Raw genomic sequence first — 15,615 nt, forward strand, 5'->3', positions numbered from 1 at the left:
TCAATGACCTCAAATGGATTGTCTTGTCATTTTTATCTAATGTCATTTCCTATTCCTATCTTTTTCCTTTTCCTATTTCATATTTAATTTGAGCTTTTCCACAATTGTCTAATAATTCTGACTGCATAAAGTCTACTTACTCTAAAATAAAACAGAAATCCAAAATAGTAACAGCAAATTCAAATTATCAACAAAATTCATGACAACTTACAAGTGTATCTAAGTGAGTTGTTTAGGTTTTTCTCATTTAAACATTGCACAAAAAATACAACTTGTGTATTATGCATATTGATGGAGAAAGCAAAGGTCAATATGCTATGGTTAGAACAGTATATAAGAGGATCTACAAAATGTCAATAAGGATGTGGACTGCCCCTCTGATTTTATCAATATAAAGAACTAGGAGATTAGGAAAATGGCTCACTCAATATAAATCAATGCCTTCTATGAAATATTTTGTCAGAGATTTTCTAACAAAAGTGATAAAGAAACATGCCCAGAAAACAAAGCCAGTTTATTTCAGAAGCAACACTTACATTCAATTTTTTAAGGCTCTAAAGCCAGCTTTCTATCAAATGTGCTACTATAACACAAACACACACACATATATTTATATATATGTAATTACAAAATCTACATATACATATCAATATATAAATATATGTATATACAAAAGCTATTGTATATATGATAAAAATAAACACAAAATAAAATTCTGGGACACTAATAATAATAATAATGGCTAAAATATTGGATTTTAACTTTGTATAGTATTTTACAAATATAACCATATTTGAACTTCAATCCTGAAAAATAGCTATGTTATTATTATACCTATTTCCATAAAAAGAAACTGAGGCTGAAAAGTTAAAGGATTTGCCCAGGACCACAGCACTCAGATCTTTCTGACACCAAGTGCAGAATTCTCTTCACTGGAGCACAAGTAGAAGGTAAGCATTCAAAGCAAAACAAAGTAATTCTAAAGGGTGAACGTTGGAAGTATAATGATGAGCCAGTACACAACAACAAAGCTGGGAGGTGGAATGCTATATCCTGATGGTCAGGTTCAGAAGCAAAATTTGAAAGTTCCTGAAAGTAAGTCCAGATTTTTGTCAGCTCCTTCTAGAAATAGTTGATTCATTTTCATTAAGACATAGTTTCATTCTTGTGTCATTAGACACTGGCATTTTTAATGAATATTTTGTCCTTCATGTGGATTCAGAATCAGGACCCACTAGTAAATATTTAACAACTAAACTAAAATGTTTAATTAAATACTTAATTTATTCCTCCAGTGGAAAAATACACTCAAAAATTTTCACTTTAATCTCTATTATTAACATTCTTTCCATCACTTTCTTAAATCTAGATAATATACAAAACAATAAACAAAGATCTTATTTGTAACTTTTTTATGATTTCAGAGGTGTAAATGATCTCTCTGAAAATTTAAAAAATTAATTTTCAGTGACAATACACTCCTGCTTTAGAGGAACACTAAAAGGTGTTACCTTCTTTTATAGTTTGATGTTTTTATTTTGAATTATATTTTCACTTTTTATTAATATTTCATCTTTCTGAGACAGAGAAACAGAGAGAGACAGAAAAACAGACAGAAAGACAGAGTCAGACACAGATTGAGAGAAAAAATGGTTGGAACTAATCAAAATGACAACAAATATTGATAGACTATTACTGATCTCTTCAACATTCATATAAATTAAAACCATAGAATCACAGAATCTCACAGCTGAAAGGATATTGAAAGATTAGTTAATCTAATTTAAACCTGAATAAGAATGCCCTTAATAGTGGATAAGGGCTTATTCAGTCTTGCCTTGAAGACTTTTGGGATAAGATTACTCACTAGTTGTGGAGGCAAGCCCACTTTATGTTAGAACAGCTCCAATTTTAGTAAATATTTCATGACATCAAGCCCAAGGAAATGTTGATGAAGAGAATAAGAATGGTAGTGTAGTTAAACTTTCTCATTTTAATGATGAGGCAGCTGAGATCCACAAATTAGAAGTGATAGGATTAAAGGCAAACAGGTGTACTCTGCTAAAGAAACAAAATGATTCAGTGCCTAAAGCACTGGATTGGAGTCAAGAAGAAATATGATTGCCTCAGTCACTTATGAGATGTATGACGATGGATGAGTCATAACCTATCTCAGGATCACTTTCATCATCTATAAAATGAGAATAATTCATCACCACCACCATCATCATCATCATCTTCATCATCATCATTGTATCAGTCCTCTAGTTCTTACTACATACCAGTCAATGTGCTAAGTGGTTTACAAATATTTCATTTGATCGTCACAATAATCCTTTGAAAGAGGTGCTATTGCTATTCCTATTTTATACATGAGAAAAGTGAGGCAAACAAGGTGAGTGAATTTTCCAAGATCATATAATTGAGCCTGTCTCTGAGCCTGAATTTGAACTCATGTCTTTGTGACTAGAGCCTCAGCGCTTTATTCATTGTGCCACTTAGTTGCCTCATATATTAGATATTGTTAAAGAGCTAATGAGAAAAAATGTTCAGATTACTTTAAAGTGTGCAAAACAATTTTACAAATATTATGTTACTTGATCGTCATTCATTACTCAGGAAGAGGTGCTACCATTCCCATTTTACAGATGAAGAAATTTGTCCAAGATCACACAATTATTGTCTAAAGTCAAATCTAAATCTTTCTGACTCAAGGTCTGGTACTCTACCCTCTAAGCCACATAAATGTCTCCAATAAGAGCCTGTTCTTCACTAAGTTGTTATAAGGATCAAACACCATAATATTTATAATGTAGTTTGCAAATTTTAAAATTCTTTATAAAATTATTATAATTATAATTATTCTGATCGCAAATTCAACAATATTTTCAAATTACCCTACTGCCTTTTTAGTTATGGCAACTATATAATTATTTCTATTTCATGAATACTTTGTTGGTGGTCTTTAATATTCCCCAAAATTATCTGTACATACATACTCTGAAGCAGTGGACAATTCCAGGACTGGAGTTAGGAAGACCTGAATTCAAATGTGGCCTCAGGCACTTATTAATTGTATGAGCTTGGGCAAATCATTTTACCCTATTTGCATCCATTTACTCATCTTTAAAATGAGCTGGCGCAGGAAATGGCAAACCATTCCAGTCTCTTCCAAGAAAACCCTTGCAAAAGGGCTCATGAAGAGTCAGTCCCTCCTGAAATAACTAAGCATAAACTTTTTTATTGTATTTGATATTAACTTATCTATATTTATAGACCCCCTCACCTGTACCTCAAGGTAAGATTAATATAAATTTCTTCACAAAATATTACTTCCATTTTTAATATCCTTCAAACTAAGCATAGTATCAGAGTTATAGTAGTTTTTAATCAGTACTTGTGGAATAGAATAGAAAGGAAAGAAAAAGGACAGACCTGAACAGAACTAAATTTAATATGTAATGTAGCAAAGAATCAAGGCCCTAGTGCCTTTTGTGCCATAGTGGGTTGGTCACAGAGCTAGATCTTGTACCCCTAATTAATTGCCAGCCACAACCTCTCAGGTTGTAGTAGAAATATTTTCATTAAAAGAAATTGAGTTTACTTCACACAAAAGGAAAAAAATGTAAGGAAAATGATGGTAATAAGATATTGGTGGTGAGGGGATACAGATTTTTTAAGGGAATATTATGGATGGATCTTTAGGGAAGGGAATCATCTCTCTGCAGTCAAATTCAAAACCTGAAAGAGGGAATGAGAAAGCTCACCCCAAAACACTCCAGTTAAAAATAAATCTGTCTTCTACACACCATTGAACTTGTTACAAAATATCCTCAGGGAGATGTTCAGTGTCTCCAGGAGACACTGCCTACCTAAAAGACAGATGATTTATCCTTTCAGCTCGTCAAGGCCCCAGCACACATGAAATGTTAGCCTTAGCCAAAGAAGGCCCAATTAAAATTCTCAAACCTATTGATCTTTCATCTGCTCCACTGAACTCTCCTGTGAATCTAGCTCATAAACAAGATGGCAGAGCAAAGGAACTATAGATTTTTGTATGATCTTTTTCTGGAATTTCTCTCCTCAGCAAAGCAAAATGGAATGAAGTATTCTCCCCACATCAGCCCCAGTATTGGCCCAATGGTTGACAAGAGTTAGACAAATAACAGAAACTAGAAAATGAGTCCTGGCCACTTCATCAAAGTAAACCTTAAAAATTTCTCTTCTGTCCTAAACTGGATTATTTTCTTCAAAGTAAAGAGGTATGTGATTTCATTGAGCATTCTGTTCACTGATACAGATAGCTGCCCCTTCCATATCTGTCTTAGAACAAAACAATTCATCAACTGTAGGTGAATTTTCCAGTAATGAACCTTTTCATATTTACCTGGAATGGTCCAGCAACTCCACAGAAATTATCTGTCGTCTGGCCAATATTCAAAAGCTTTGTAAAATCACCCTTCCCACTTTTGTTCTCGTGGAATCTTCTCTTCCAGTTCAAGATGCCCTCCGCAGCAAGCTCATTAATGTGGTAAAGCAAAGATTTAGTGAAGGCAAGCACAGGACCAAGCTATAATAAGGAGCATTGGGATTATCCTCTATCAATAGAACAGACCCTGAGCAAAGGTTATTTCTAGCTTCATCTGACTCAATTATTGCAAGGAACTTACCTTGGGCCTGAAGTCTGGTGAGCCGAAGGAAAGTTTCCCCAAAGATAGATTCTATTCTGGAAACAGCATGGAATCGTACCTAGCATGCTGGATTTAGGATCAGTAAGACTTGCCTGCAGTATTGCCATAACGGATAGAGTGATTCATGGAGAGTTAGGAATACCTCGTTTTAGATTCCACTGTACATACATCATACTTTCGATTTAACCCCAATTCAATCAAATCTTTCTGTACTTCAGTTTCCTCATAGGTAAAAAGAAGGGAATTAGAACTCAAATGGTTTTGAGATCTTTCCTGCTCTAAATCTGATCAAGTCATATAACTTCTATGAAACTCCTTTTCCTCATTTTAATTAATAATAATCCTCTATAACAACTCTCAGGGCTGTTATGAATCTCTGATGAGATTAGGCACAAAACATTCTTAGCAAACATTAAACCATGATAAAAATTTTAACTATATAAAAAATTGTTCTTGGTATTCTAATCCTAGCAATATTCAGTATCAGGACTTCCCGGAAGTCTCAGTGATGGGAATCCTTTCAAGGAAATATTTCTTCAGAGCAATTTTTTTATTGGTGGTTAGGCAGCTGAGCCAATGAACTGATCAGACTTAGTGACAGTTGGGAATCACCAATTCTTCATTCCATAAGATCATAGATAAAAATAGATAACTGATCTTAATGGTTATCTGGATCAATATCCATAGTTCACCATTTCACAAGAACAAAAAATTTTTAAAAGAAAGAAACCTGGATTCCCTGTAGGATAGCAGATCAGCTCAAAATCATATGTGTAGTAAGTAATAGAGGTAGAGGTGAAACCTCGGTCTTTAAGACAATATGCATGAATCCTACAGAAAATTGAAGGCCTGAGGATTGTGTAGTATATGGAAATCTTGATTCAGGATATAGAAGACAAGGATTCCATTTCAACCTACACATACTGGACAAGCAGTTTCAACACCTCAGTATCATAGGTGATGCTGCAGCACAGGTATTAATATATATATTAGTGGATAGAAGTCTCTCACAGGCAGTTTTCTACATGAATAAAACCATGAGTCTAGAAAAAATAAACTAATAAATGAATGGATGAATAAAAGATGAGCCAGATGATCATGATAAAAAATAATTAGATGGATACAGGGATAAATGAATGGACATAATAGATGAAGGATAGAGGCAGAAAGAAGATAATAGATATAACAAATGATCGATCGATAGATGGGTGGACGAATGGATAGATAAAAAAGATAGATGGATGGATGAATAGATAAGATGGAAGGATAGGTAGAAAGAGAGAGTAAGAGAATGAGAGAGAGTGAAAGAGAGATGGATGGATACATGGATGCATACATGGGTGCATGGATAGAGTATGTGTGAGAGAAACAGAGAGACAGAGAGAGAAAAAGAGAGGGTAGAATGGAGGGACAGAGAGAGACAGAGAACTCAGGCTTCCAACTGAATCATTAATTTGTTCAGAGAATACTGAAAATACCCCCCTACCAGAGCAAAGATGATTTTGAAAGAATGATGGCACACCCCTAGTTTAATAAGTTGAGAAGGAACATTCTTGGAGCAGACCTGATTAAGGAAAACCTGAGTAACCTAAAACCCAAAATTCCAGGGAGCTAACTTTTTTTTTTTTTTTTTAATCTCCTCTTCTGACCTTACAAAGCTTAACTTCTTATGGTTACCTTTCTGGTAAAGATCCCCAACTAGGTACCTAGCCCCAGGTCCATGACTATTCTGGGATTCTCCTCATATCAAATCCTACCTTAGCATTAAACTACAGATGCTGGCTTCTACTCCTATCCGCATAGATCCACTTCATTATCAGTTATAGCAAAATTTGGCAGTTAGGCTGTAATTTCCATGATGACCTCAAGGAAGACCCCCCGAGACAAAAGCAGCCAAATATTTTCAGATACTCAGAAAAACAACTCTTGGAAAAAACAAATAGTCACAACTAACCTAAAATGGAATTTAGTAGCAGGTTTAATGCTATATTCAGGATGTGTCAGCAAAAAGGCATATTTCAGTAACTGAAGAAACATAATTGTAAAAGAAATTATATTGTGATATAAAGTCCCTAAGCTCATGAAAGCAAATATTCAGAAATATTTAATGCCTATTTTTATGTGTTGTAAAAATTCAATTAAATGTCATTCAATAAACAATTACTGACCATTTACTATGTTCAAGACTACACTCTGCACTTGGATAAAAAAAAAGGAAAAATATTTTTGCCCTCAGGGAGGGTATATTCTCTTAAGGAAGGCAATGCACGTACTCTTTCAAGTAAACGTGAACTTTACTTCAAATTTATCCTCTATGAACATTTCTAGTCAATTTATATATTACTCTTCTTTAATCCCTGTGAGATCCAGGCATCGTACTTCACTTATAATTCTCCAATTCTAATCGATATGTTTTTACGGTGATTGTTCTTCATGCCTTCAATATTATGCTTCCTTACTTTGACCACTTAGAATTCCTAGCTTCCTTCAATACTCAGCTCAAGCAGCATGTAAAATATTTTCTGATTGCTCATAGGTGAAAAAATACCCCCACAAAATTGTCTTGCAATTGTTCGGCTGTACGCATGTACATCTCATCTCTGGTGGTATAATGTAAGTTCCTTGACAGCAGAGACTTTCACTTCTATGTTTGCATTTCCTGTGCAAGGGAAAGCAAGTGCTGCCATATTGTTGTTGCTTAGCTGTCTTGTGACTGATTCTTTGTGACCCCTTTTGGAGTTTTCTTGGCATAGAGAATGGAATTGTTTGCTATTCCCTTCTCCAATGCCATTTTCTTCTTCAATGTCATTTCCCTCTCCAGGCTGGAAGTATAGTAGGTGCTTAATATATGCTTGTTGATTGATTGGTTGTGGTGGGAAATAATAATGAGAAAAGATTCTAGAAGCAGATGGAGTCTCAGCTGTGTACTCAAGGAATTTAAGGTCTCCAAGAGTCAGAAATGAGGAGAGAGTGTTTCCAGCCAAAGGGAAAGAGCAGCAAATCCACAGAGAGGGAGATGGGGTGCCAACCTGGAAGAATAACCCGGAGGTCAGTTTGAGGAGAGCATAGCATCCCTACCAAGAAGTGATATGCAAAGCTTGAAAAGGTGATCTCCAATCACAGTGTGAAAGGCTCTGAGTTTGTATTTTATCCTAGGGGCAGAAGGAAACAGAGAACAATTAAGTTTTCCAGCCTGACATCTGAAGCAGCAAATGGCAACACCAGCTCAATCATTGGGCAAATTTAACTCTGCCAGGATTGAAACTTTGTGGCACAGTCAGTGCTTTTCAGAGTCCCCTCTTAGTAAAGGCTAAAAACATGAGAAAAAGAGAGCAGTGATCCAAGCTGGAAGAGGTCTTCTACACTGTATTTTCTGTTTTCAAATAACATATTAATATGTACTTTTAAGGCTGAATCATCGAGCTTCATTTCACTGTTGTGAAAAGGCAATGAGACTTAGGGCTGGATTTGTGCCCAAGCCTCTGCTCTACCCTAATGTGATTATTGGTATTTCCTATAGTATCACTGAATGTCCATTTTCTCATCTTTAATCAAATTTGAAATATCTTCCAGGTCCAAGTTTTATAACCTCTTTAGATTTCTGTGTTTACCCAGAGTGCAATTCTTGGGTTGATTTGCCACATGATTAGTATCAATAGTGTAATGGGACCTTATCTCCCAAGTTTGTTGTGAGAATCAAATGAAATCTTAGTATATAACATTTAGCATATTGTCTGGCATATAATAAATACTACATAAATCTTCGGTATTATTAAAATACTGGTTAAGTCATTATTTTTAATCCACAGTGCTTTTTGATTCATGCCCTTTTCTCTAATCTTTCCGTGGAGTGCAAATCTAACTATATCATTCCTCTACTCAATAAACTTCAGTGGCTCCCTATTCCTTCATTTGCATTAACATAAAACCAAAGTAAAATAACATTTAAAAGCTCTTCTGATTATTTTCTTAAATCATTTCACAATCTAATTTTAATCTAACTTTCCACTCTCTTAGAGTCCCAGGATATTCTCTGACATTATGAGTTTATCTTCAATGAGAGAGTAAATGCTTAAGATGGATCCATTTTTCATGTTAGTTATTATTATTGGCAATAGCATTTATAGCAATAGTAATAATAATTACATTAACAAAGATTTCTCATTTTCCAAATACTTTACACACATTGTTATTTTTTTCTTCACAATATTTAATCCTGGGAAGTAGATTATTCCCGTTTTACAGACAGATGTAAAATGTCATCAAGTATTAATGATATGAAGCCAAATTTGAACTAGCACTTTATCTTCTGCGCCATCTTTTCCTGACGCTGTTTCTCCAACCTGCCTACTAATATTCCCCATATACATTATTTCTGATTGCTGTTACCTTCGAATCCACTTGGAATGTTTGTTTGTGTGTGTGTTTTTCACATGCTTTTTTATCTCTACCTCCCCAAAGTCACCACCAAGTTATTAGTACTCTTTCTTTAAATATTTTTATTTACATAACCAAATCCCATACTACTCAACTCTACCAGAGTAGAATCTTCTTGAAGGCAATGGCTGTTTTTATTGTTGTTTCTGGATCTACAGACCTACCAATGGTGTTGGCAGAGAGTAATTTCCTAATAAAGTTAAGTTTAATGCATTGCATTCATTACATTTCTCTGAATTAAATTAAATTGAAATGAGGATTCAGTCATAGATCCATCACAGCTCTAGAATTCTTTCTTATTTGCCATGCCCTAAATAAACCCAAACTATTAGCATAGCGGTTAAGACCTAGCTGTCCCAAGAAGATGACACCTAAAGAGAGCAGAAAATTCAGTAAGTGACTTTTTTACAGTTACTGACCAACTTCTGAAGCATTATTTTTTCTCTGACTCTTAAGTCATTTTGTGCTTCAAACCTGCTTCAAACCACCTGATTTGTCATCACTTCACAAACCCAACATAAATAATTTGAGCAAGCATGGAGATCATTACATCCAGACAATGTCTCACACTAAGATTATGGAATCAATCAACAAAGAGTTTCAGAACTGGCGAAATAATTGGATCGAGGTTTTACACACACAAACATACAGAGAGAGAGAGAGAGCTAGTGGAGTGGGCAAATCATGAGATAACCTCAGGAATATTTAAAGGCTGCCTCAAGTGCCATTGATTTTGGAACATTCTTACAATTCCTGGGAGAAAAAAAACAAAAAAAAATGTTTTACAGCCACAAATCAAGCAAAGGAAACTGAATTCTAAGCAAATTATATCCCTTTGATTGCATATTTCATTTCCCAGTAAGCTCTCTGGTAACAACTGTGTTCAACTATGTTATTTCTACTATGAGGAAGAAATTAGCTGTGGAATTGTGGCACATGATACTTCACTCAGCAAGGACTTAGCCAGATAAAGTCATTAGCTCTTACAGAGTTGCCTTTTTCTTCACAGGTAAAGCAGGGCTTTCATTTCAGTCAGCCACAGGCTGAGCAAAAGCATGCCTTTAACCCTGGTTCTTTATCATTTTGCCCTGGGATTACAGCCCGCACACCCGGTCCCTTCTGTTTTCCAACTATCCCCAATGAATCCCCATTCATACTCTTGATGTGAAAACTCCCATCATGGATCAATAACATGCACACAGCATAAATTCTTAGGGAGTTTACAGGAGACATTAAGAGGTGTTGACTTTCTCATAGTCACAAAACTATTACATGTCAGAAACAGGATTTGAACCCTCATTATTCTTTTTCTCTAAAGCCACAGTCAATAAGCATCTATGAAATGTTTACTATAGGCCACTCATAGCGCTAAGCACTGATGATAGATACAAGCAAAGAGAGAGACAGAGAAAGAAAGAAAGAGAGAGAGAGAAAGAGAGAGAAGAGAGAGAGAGAGGGAGGGACGGAGGAAGAGAGAGAGAGAGAGAGAGAGAGAGAGAGAAGGAAGAAAGGAAGAAGGGAGGAGGAAGGGAGAGAACTCCTGTCTTCAAGGAATTTATATTCTAATAGGTAGAGATTTGAAAAGCCTAGTGGGAAGGAAAAGAGAGAAAAGAAATCTTGATGAAAGGGAGTGACAAGGTCTGGAGAGTGAAGCATGGATTCACTGAGATTTTCATCACAATGGAGCTATCAGAAGGAACTTGATAATGTGAGCAGAAAAAAGAAAAGAAGGGATTTGAACTCAGGGCTTCCCACCTCCAGGATAAGTATTCTATTGCATAAGTATCTGAGCTCTGCTGACAGAGTCTAAAGAGTAAAGCATGATTTCTCTCTTTTACATGAGCCAGAAGTCTCTCTTTTTAATTTTTCATGCTGGACACTTGGGCAGTCCATTGTATTTAAATAATTTCTCAACACATGTTAAGTGTTTGAAAATGAAACCAAAAGAAAGGCAAAAATAAATAGTAACTCTGATAGATATGATGCCTTTTTATATTTATCTATTCTCATTTTCCATAAAAGAAGAACCATTAAATTTAGTTCTCCAACAAGTAAAAATGATATAACAAAATCAGGCATAATATTAAATCTGAATAAAAATATATAGGAGTGCTATATCTGCACCATGGCAAAAACAATCTTTTAAAGATTTAGGATCAATTTCCAATATATTTTTTAAAAATAAGATATCAAATGATTATGTAAAACAAAAGTAATTATCCATGTAGGGAGACAGTTTCAAAAGCGAAAATATTGTAGAAAAATAACCAGACAACTATATTATATTATATTATAGACATATGTATATATTATATATATTATATTAACTATTAACTATAATTAATCAATATGAATAATAATGCCAGTAATGTATGCGAGATAAAAAGAGAATCATCATGTTGCCTTTTCCTGTTAACTTTTGTGATTATTCAAATTATTTTGCAGGCTAAACTAGAAAGGATGTTGGGAATGCCTAGGGATTTTTAACCATAAACTTTATAGATATTTATTTTTTTTTAATTTTGAAAAAAAATTCTTTACAACATTATCCTTTGTACTCACTTCTGTTCCGACTTTTTCCCTCCCTCCCTCCCTCCACCCCCTCCCCTGGATGGCAAGCAGTCCTATACATGTTAATTATGCCACAGTATATTCTAGATACAATATATGTGTGCAGAACCACACATTTCTCTTGTTGCACAGGAAGAATTGGATTCAGAAGGTAAAAATAACCCAGGAAGAAAAATAAAAATGCAAACAGTTTATACTCATTTCCCAGTGTTCCTTCTCTGGGTGTAGCTGCTTCTGTCCATCATTGATCAATTGAAACTGAGTTGGATCTTCTCTTTGTGGAAGAAATCCACTTCCATCAGAACACATCCTCATACAATATCTTTGTTGAAGTATATAATGATCTCCTGGTTCTCTTCATTTCACTTAGCATCAGTTCATGTAAGTTACTCCACGGCCCTCTGTATTCATCCTGCTGGTCATTGCTTACAGAACAGTAATATTCCATAACATTCATATGTGATGATTACGTATTTTAAAATCAGCCAGAATCAGGAAGTCAGGATAAGGGAAAATCCTTGATCTTTATTCTTTGCTGAGGTGAAGGGGAATGGTGATATGAAGTGAGAGCAATTGGGACTTGAATCCAGCCAGCTGTGCCTCTGGCTCTCACACTCCACCCACCAAATCCTTTACCCAATCTCCTATACAACACATCAAACTTGCACAGAGAGTGGGCAGGGCCATTCTTTCTCCAAGCATATATTAATAGAGTATTGTCCAATTGCTAATTAGCCTCAAGTGCTGGGGACCTCAGTGCAATGACTCAGGAGTTTCAGCCCATTACATTTATATACCACAATTTACCCAACCCATTCTCCAATTTATGGGCATCCATACATTTTCCAGTTTCTAGCCACTATAAACAGGGCTGCCACAAACATTTTGGCACATACAGGTCCCTTTCCCTTCTTTAGTATCTCTTTGGGGTATAAGCCCAGGAGAAACACTGCTGGATCAAAGGATATGCACAGTTTGATAACTTTTTGGGCATAATTCCAGATTGCTCTCCAGAATGGTTGGATTCATTCACAGCTCCACCAACAATGTATCAGTGTCCCAGTTTTCCCGCATTCCCTCCAACATTCATCATTATTTTTTCCTGTCATTTTAGCCAATCTGACAGGTGTGTAGTGGTATCTCAGAGTTGTCTTAATTTGCATTTCTCTGATGTTTATAGATATTTATGACAAAGAGTCTGATTGCCACCTATATAGGGCAGCTAAAAAAAGCAAAACCTAATCTTAGCCTGGATGTCCTCTTTCTGATTATTAGTAGTAGTAGTTGTTATTGTTGTTGTTGTTGTTGTTGTCTTTTGCACTGGGTGAGAGTGGAGTACAATCCCATGTGGGGACACCCCAGCATATAAGCAATAAGCCATGGTGATAATTGAATCGCTAGCAGCAGTGATGTTTTCCAGACTTCTAAGTACAAAAATGGTTTGAAGGGGTAACTGACTGATAACTGGGAGTACAGAGGTCCCCTGCTGGCTCAGAGGCAGGACTCTGTTTTATTGCCCATACTTGGGTCTAGGTTGCAGCCCTGAGTCTCAGTCCCAGGCCAAGGAGGAACACTAGTACATCAGAGTTTATGGTCATAGAAGACCCTGCTCACAGTTTCAGGTTCTTCTGTTTACTCATAAACCATACCACAGAACAGGATAGAACTAAACACATTTCATCTCTCCATAGATGAAGAACTAAAAACTTATAGGTCCCATGAATTACCTTTGAAAACACCTGCACATAAAACCTAAAGGTTGGGACAGTGCTCCTCCACTCTAAAAGCAAAACTCCACTTTAGCATAGAATTATAAGTCAAGAAATAGGTTGGAAAATTACCACAGGAAAATAAATCCTGACTTAAGAAATCACTATGATTACAAGGAAAATCAAAACACAAACTCAGACGAAAACAACAAAATCAAATCTTCTCCTACGTCTGAAACATCAAGAAAAAAATATGAAATAATCCCAGGAAATGGGAGAGCTCAAAATAGGAAGAGAAATAAGAGTGATGAAAGAAACTCATTTTTAAAAGATCAAGGGCTAGGTAAAGGAGGCATTAAAAAAAAAAAAAAACAAAAAAACAATGGTTTAACAAACAAAATAGGTCAAATGAAAAAGAGGCACAAAAATCCAATGAAGGAAAGAACACTTTGAACAACAAAAATGGCTTGTAAAAAAAGATATACAAAAATTCACTAAAGATAATACATTTTTAAAGTAAAATTGGGAAGACTTCCAATATCAAAATGGATGAGTGAGGAAGGAACTGTCTGAAGCCCTTCCTAATTCCCCTCCAAAAAAACTAGAAGACTTCCTCAGAATTGGTTTAGAAGCAGAAAAGCAGCTTACCAGAATTGTAGGAAAGATCTTTCTTACTTGGGTGGAAGGGAAGCAAGGTCCAAGATCAGCAGTATCCAGCCTCAAAGAAGGAGTACATAGCAAGTCTCCAAGTCTCCAATACTAGGTAGGCCCCACACTCTGACAAATCAACAGACCCCTAGGCAAGTGAACATGACATAAAGTCCCTCCTTAACCACCCCACCACCAATACAAGCCAGGATCAAAGTTTTCGCACTATTTCTGACAAATAGTGAACCACACACTCTGGAGCTGGTTAACAAGAAGACACTTCCCTGGTACATATCAATATTGAGATCCTGTTTCCATAGCAACCTAGCAGCAAGGTTCTACCCTTGATGATCAGCAACTAAACCTCACACCCAGGAGAGGCCAAGAGAGAGACCCCACTCCTCATTACAAGCCAAAAGCAAAATTTACCATCCAGAGAAGGCAAGCAGCTGATCCTGAAGCCAATTAAAACCCAGCAATAAAATCCAGAGCCCCAGAGTCCTGTATCCAGAATCCAACTCTTACATGAAAACATGAAATCACAAAAATGGCAGGAAAAAAAAGCATGAAAAAAGAAAGACCTCAAGTATATAAAGTTACTATAGTGCTAGGGATGTTCAAAGCATATACTTAGAAAAAGACAATAGTGTCCCAGTGGCTACATGTAAAACCTCAGAGAAAAATGTAATTTGGTCTCAGATCCAAAAAAGAATTCCTGAGATTTGTAAAAGAATTTTAAAAATCAGATTAGAAAAGTAGAAGAATTAGGGGGAAGGGGAGAGTAATACAAGAGAATGACACAAAAAAGTGGGGGTAAAGGATGACAAGGTGAGGACAGATAGTCTCAGGGAAACAAACAAACATGGACTTGGACAGAATTCAAGAGATGGTGGAAGATAAATGGGCCTGAAATGTTGTGGTCTATGGTGTCTTAAAGAGTTTGACATGATTAAATGACTAAGCAACAAACAAGACAATTATGACCACTCTTATAAGATTAAAGTTTTTAGTCAGCTTGTCATGGCTGAAAATGCTAAAATGGTCATCAGATTGTCCTGAAGAAATCAAGACCCAAAGCTTGGAGCAAGGATGTATATCATCGGTGGTAAAAGTCAACATGTATATCAACCACATATAAAGGGACACAATGAAAGTATTTATGATTGGGGTAGGTACTGGTGGGAGCGATATGATATTTTCAGTGCCAAAGGAGTGTTCACATCTTCTGTTAATAACACTGCACCTACATATATTTTTTTTCTTTTGTTTCTTTTTAAATTTTCAATAGTATTTTATTTTCCAAATACATATAAAGATTTTTCAATATTCGTATTTGTAAGATTTTCTGTTCCAGATTTTTGACCCTCCCTCCTTCACCTCTCCCCTCCCCAAGTCAGCAAATAATCTGATATAGGTTGAATATGTGTAGTTCTTTTAAATATATTTCCATATTTGTCATGATATGAAAAAAATCAGACAAAAAGAGGGGAAAAAACCTGAGAAAGCAAACAAAGAAGGTGAAAATACTATGCTTTGAGCCACATTCAATCCCTCCCACT

The 15,615-nt window shown here is 35.7% G+C and overlaps 1 long non-coding RNA gene across 1 annotated transcript in view; it reads right to left on the bottom strand.

Moving 5' to 3' along the window:
- The window catches only part of LOC116421987, a 166,771-nt gene extending 152,362 nt beyond the window's left edge, over window positions 1–14,409 (bottom strand). Inside the window, exon 1 of the long non-coding RNA XR_004232592.1 lies at window positions 14,057–14,409. This is a non-coding gene — a long non-coding RNA (uncharacterized LOC116421987). The remainder of the gene's footprint in view (window positions 1–14,056) is intronic.
- Between the last annotated feature and the right edge of the window lie 1,206 nt (window positions 14,410–15,615).

Source organism: Sarcophilus harrisii, chromosome 2 (genome assembly GCF_902635505.1).
Source record: "Sarcophilus harrisii chromosome 2, mSarHar1.11, whole genome shotgun sequence".
NCBI classification, from domain to species: domain Eukaryota; kingdom Metazoa; phylum Chordata; class Mammalia; order Dasyuromorphia; family Dasyuridae; genus Sarcophilus; species Sarcophilus harrisii.